The sequence below is a fragment of the Dasypus novemcinctus genome, chromosome 5 (assembly GCF_030445035.2).
Source record: "Dasypus novemcinctus isolate mDasNov1 chromosome 5, mDasNov1.1.hap2, whole genome shotgun sequence".
NCBI lineage: Eukaryota > Metazoa > Chordata > Mammalia > Cingulata > Dasypodidae > Dasypus > Dasypus novemcinctus.
The window spans coordinates 158,025,892-158,031,891 of record NC_080677.1 but is presented as its reverse complement, the minus strand read 5'-3'; positions in this window follow the sequence as shown (position 1 = coordinate 158,031,891).

Sequence of the window (6,000 nt, the reverse complement as noted above, 5' to 3'; positions counted from 1 at the left end):
TGGCTGACTGAAACTCTAGTGTCAGCAGGAACCAGTTTCTTTCACAAAGATCAGCCTGCAGCCTGCCTAGGCTTCAGCCCCACCTCTGGTGGGGAGGAGGCTGAGGAGTCCTGTACCAGTCTATACAGATAACTGCAGAGAACTTTGGCTGGAATAGACTGAAATTCAGAAGTCTACCAGGGCAATGGTGGTTATCTGAGACCCACACTGCATAGATTGCTGCCCACACCTGCAGGTCCATCCCTGCCCCAGGCAGGGGAGAAAGGGACGTGAAGCTTCATCAGTCTCTCTAGGCAACTACAGTCTAGGTCTGCATGTGGACTATTCCACATCGCTGTGATTCTGTCCCTACCCCTGGTGAAGGAGAAAGTTGGAAGAAGCATCATTGGTCCCTGGTGCAATGAGGGCAGCTTGAGCCTCTGCTGCTTACAGCACCAACTACATGCTTAGCTCCTACTGTACAACCAGCAAGGGAGAAATGATAGGAAGCCCTAAACTAAAGATAAATACTGCACCCAGAATAAATACTCTAGTAAGCCAGATGCAAAGACACCTACCAAAAATTACAATACACACCAAGAAACAGGAAGCTATGGCCCAGTTAAAGGAACAAGATAAACCTCCAGATGACATAAAGGAGTTGAGACAACTAATTATAGATGTTCAAACAAATCTCCTTAATAATTTTAATGAAATAGTTAAAAAGACTAAGGATATTAAGAAGACATGGGATGAGCACAAAGAAGAATTTGAAAGCATACATACAAAAATAGCAGATCTTATGGGAATGAAAGGTGCAATCCATGAAATAAAAAAAAAACATTGGAATCATATAATAGCAGATTTGAGGAGGCAGAAGAAAGGATTGGTGAGCTTGAAGAAATGGCCTCTGAAAGTGAACATACAAAAGAAGAGATGAAGAAAATAATGGAAAAAATTGAACAAGGACTCAGGGAACTAAATGACAGCAAAAGGCATGCAAATGTATGTGTCATGGGTGTCCCAGGAGAAGAGAATGGAAAAGGGGCAGAAGGAATATTTAAAGAAATAAAGGTAGAAAATTTCCCAACCCTACTGAAGGACATAGATATCCCTGTCCAAGAAGCACAATGTACTCCCACCAAAAAAAAATCCAAATAGACCAAATCTGAGACACATACTCATCAGAATGTCAAAGGCCAAAGACAAAGAGAATTCTGAGAGCAGCAAGAGAAAAGCAATGCATAACATATAAGGGATATCCAATAAGATTAAGTTCTGATTTCTGACCAGAAACCATGGAAGCAAGAAGACAGTGGTCTGATATATTTAAGATACTACAAGAGAAAAACTTCCGGCCAAGAATCTTATATCCAGCAAGACTGTCTTTCAAAAATTAGGGCAAAATTAGAATATTCACAGATAACAGAAACTGAGAGAATTTCTAAGCAAGAGACCAGAATTTCAGAGATACTAAAGGGTATGCTAGAGCCTGAAAAGAAGACAGGAGAGAGAGGTCTGGAAGAAAGTCTAGAAATGAAGACTATATTAAAAAAAGTAACTAAAAGTGTCAAAGGAGTGGTGAAAATAAAATATGACAGATAAAACTCAAATAGGAATAAACTTAACCAATAATGTAAAACACTTGTATTCAGAAAACTGCAACTCAGTGTTAAAACAAATTTAAAAAGCCCTAAATAACTGGAAGAATATTCCGTGCTCATGGATTGGAAGACTAAATATCATTAAGATGTCAGTTCTACTCAAATTGATACACAGATTTAATGCAATCCTGATAAAAATCCCACCAGCATTAATGAAAAAATTGAAAACATTATCATTAAATTTATTTGGAAGGGTAAGGGATCCTGAATAACCAGAAACATCATAAAAAGGAAAAGTGAACCCTCATCTTCAAACTTTAAATAATAATACCTACCTATAGTGGTAAAAACAGCATGGTACTGACCTAAAGACAGACACAATAGACCAATGGAATCAAATTTATCATTTAGAAATAGACCTTCACAGGTATGGTCAAGTAATTTTTGACTAGCCTGTCAAACTCACACAGCTCAGGCAGAACAATCCATTCAACAAGTGGTGCTGAAAGAATTGGACATCCACAGCTGAAAGAAGGAAAGAGGACCCCCATCTCACACCTTATCCAAAAATTAACTCAAAATGGATCAAAAAACTAAAAATACAAGCAAGAACCATAAAACTTCTAGAAGAAATTATTGGAAAATATCTTCAAGACCTGGAGGTAGGTGGTAGATTCTTAAAGGAGATAATAGGACTGAGTGGACTAGTGATATTTAATGTATGTAGAAGTTTTAATTAGCTTTAATGTGAAAGTGTAGAAATGTATAGAGTGTATGGTAACACATAGTGAGTAACAGCTAGTTTACAAATGGGGATGTGACTGAAAATGGTAGTCTAGTTATGTAAATGCCAATTGACAGAATGCTTGAGAATAAACAGTAAACCAAGAGGTGGGTGAGAATTGTGGTTGATGGTACAGATGCAAGTGTGTCCTTTGTTAGCTAGAACAAATGCATATCACTACTGCAGGATGTTGAAAATGTGTAGAAGCATGGGAAAAATACAGCTGGAGTGACCTATGGACTGTGGTTAGTAATAATAATATAATACTCTTGCATCTATGTGCAAGATGTACTGTGTTGATACTGAGGTAGTATGAAAAATGTGAGTCAAATGTACACTATGGACATGGTAACAATCAGATGATATTATTTTATCTATAGCAAATGACACACCACATTGTGGTGGTGGAGGGGTATTGTTTGGGAATTCTGCACATGTGCATGATTGTTTTATAAGTTTACAACTTCTGTCATAAAAAATATTTAAAAAATAATAATAGGGTGGGTTGGGGAAAAATACACCAAATGTAAGATAAGGACTATGATTAGTAGTAAGATTTTGACAATACTCTTTCATAATTTGTAACAAACGTCTCATGACAATGCAAGGTGTTGGTGGAGGGTGGATGTATGGGACCCCTGTACGATGTTACACATGTTTGCTTTGTAAGTTCGCAATTTTTACTATACACTTGTTTATGTATGTATAAATGATATAAAGATAATAATAATAGGATTGGTTAGGGGAAAATACTTTGTTTAGAAGTAATATTTTGACAATGTTCTTTAATATTAGTTAAAAAGGTTTAAAAACAATGCAAGTTATTGGTGGTAGGGTGAGATGTTATATATTTGTTTTGTAAGTTCACAACTATTATACACTTATTGTTTATGTTTATTATGAGTGAAATATTTCAATAAATTAAAAAATAAACGAATTACTTGGGAAGCAGACATGGCTCAATTGATAGAGCATCCTTCTACCATATAGGAGGTCCAGGGTTCAATCTTCAGGGACTCCTGACCTGTGTGATAAACTGGCCCATGCACAGTACCACAGCACGCAAGGAGTCCCCCATATAGGGGAGTCCCACGTGCAAGGAGTGCACCCCACAAGGAGAGCCACCCCGTGTGAAAAATGCGCATCCCGTCAGGAGTGGTGCCACACACACAGAGAGCTGACGCAGCAAGATAACACAAGAAAAAAGAGATGTAGTTTCCCAGTGCTGCCAGATAATGCAAATGGACGCTGAAGGACACACAGTGAATGGACCCAGAGCAGACAATAAGGGGAAGGGAAGAGAAATAAACAAAAAATAAATCTTTAAAAAAAAAATGAGCAACTTGAATTTGTAGAGGCAATTCAACAACAACAAAAATAAAATAGCTGATAAATCAATTCAGAGTGCTTCAACTTATTGGTTGAAAGTGACGTGCTATTAAAACAATAGCACTTTTATCTGATAACAGATAAAATTAATAACAGACCACTCTCATGCATTGTTGTAAGAAGGTAAGTTAGTATAGCTCCATTGGAGGACAACTCTGCAGAATCCAGAAATAATTTGAGAGGTTCATGACCACAATATTTCCACTTTCAGGATTCCTTAATAAATACAGAGACATTCTTTTCTCTGTCTGTTCTTTCTCTTTAATTTCAGCTGTTCTGTCTTCAACATCACTTATTCTTTCTTGTATGATTTTCGAGTCTGTTGTTGTATGCCTCTAATGTGTTAATTTCACCAATTGTGCCTGTCATTCCCATAAGCACTATTATTATTCTATTCAGGTTTTCAAATTCTTCTTTGTGCTCTCCCAGTGTCTTCTTGATGTTCTTTATCTCTTTAGCCATATTGTCTTTCAACTCATTGATTTGATTTAGGAGATTTTTATGAACCTCAGTGATTAGTTGTCTCAAATCCTGTTTCTCATCTGGGGCTCTGATATATTCTTTTGCTTGAGCCATATCTTCCTTTTCTTAGTACAGCTTGTAACTTTTTGCTGATATCTAGGCATCTGATTATGATGGTGAATTTATGTTGATGTTCAATTTCTCTCTCTTGCATAGGGATTTAGTGGCAGGAGGCTGTGTTACTGCCATGCTGTGCTAAGTCAGCAGTTGGTTGCCTTGAAGGGAAGGCAACACAAAACTTTATGAAATAAAAGGACAGAAAGAAAGACACAAGAGAGGAGATAAAGATGGGACTAGGGGACTCACAGCTTCTGGAACTGAGAGCCCCAACCCTACTTTCCACATCCTATTTATTTGGAAACTACCAAGCAGCTGTTTGCTATCAGAACTGCAACATCATCTACAATAACAGGAAGCAACTTGCAACATCTACAATAAGGTAACATCTACAATAACAGGAAGCAACAAATAGGTAAACCAGTTTCCCACAACACTGCCATTTGTTTTTCACTCTTGGTTCAACTGTTCTACCTCTTTAGGATTGCCCCTGTTTAGTTGCTCAAATCTAGGCCATTGACCCAGGACTGGGTTGCAGACCTAATTACAAGGGACTTGGGGGGGGGGGGGGAGGCTGTAAAGACCCAAAAAAGCCCCCTTTTAAAATTTAGTTATTTCCCTTTTATGCACTTCTTTGGTCTGCCAGCAGAATGGCGCTCTAAAGACAGACCTCTCAGTTCAAACCCTGGTCAGAAAGTGCTGTAATCCTGACCAAATCATTGTGACAGAGGAAACTGCCTCAGGGCTGTTCAGAGCCTCATAAATCAAACTTTCTCAGAAGCTGTTCTCCTCCCTTTGCTGGCAGCTCTGCCCCCTTTCCCAGGTAGGAAACACTTCCACTCCCCTCTGCATCCTCAACAACCAGTCCTGGTCAGTAGAGAGGGTGTTTGAGAGAGTTGGAGCTCTTTCATCCCCAGCTAGCTGTCAGGACAAACAATGGCAAAGAGCTTGTGGGACACAGCAGACCAAATCTGGTGGCCAAAAGCTGAATCAGGCCTAGGCTGCATCCCTCTCTCTCCCCTTTCCTGAGGAAGTGGATCCCTGTGGCCCCCTCTGTCTGTAACCAGCCAGAGGCCACAGAATTCAAGGGTGTCTGTTCCAAGGGTGGAGGGATGGGCACCGGCAGCTGCAGCTGCAGCTTTTACTCACAGAGTTTTCCTGTCAAGATTCTTTTTCTTTTTCTTTGTGTCTCTCTCTTCTGGGTGGTGTCCAGCCTTCCCCAGGTATCCTAAGCCCTAAGACATTTTTTTCCAGGCTGTTTATACCTGTCCTGTAGCTATTTTTCTGGGAGAAAAGTGAGTTCTGTGTCTCTCTAATCCTCCATCTTCCTGGAAGTCAAGCCAGGGACTCAGATGAAGGTCCTGGTTGAATTCCCTATGATATGCTGGGTGTCTGAAGTAGTGATGGGGATTCTCTCTCTGACTGCTGAAATCACTTTTCCTTTTAAGGCCTTCAACTGATTAGATGAGATGTCACTCATTGCTGACGGAAATCTCCTTGGTTGATTATAGATGTTACTAGCCATCTATGCAAACAATTCACTGATGATTAAAGTCCATGAAATGCCCTTGTATTACGATTAGCCCAGTGCTTCCTTGACCAAACAACTGGACACCATTACCTGGCCAAGTTGATACATTAGCCTAACCATTACATCCTTGAAAT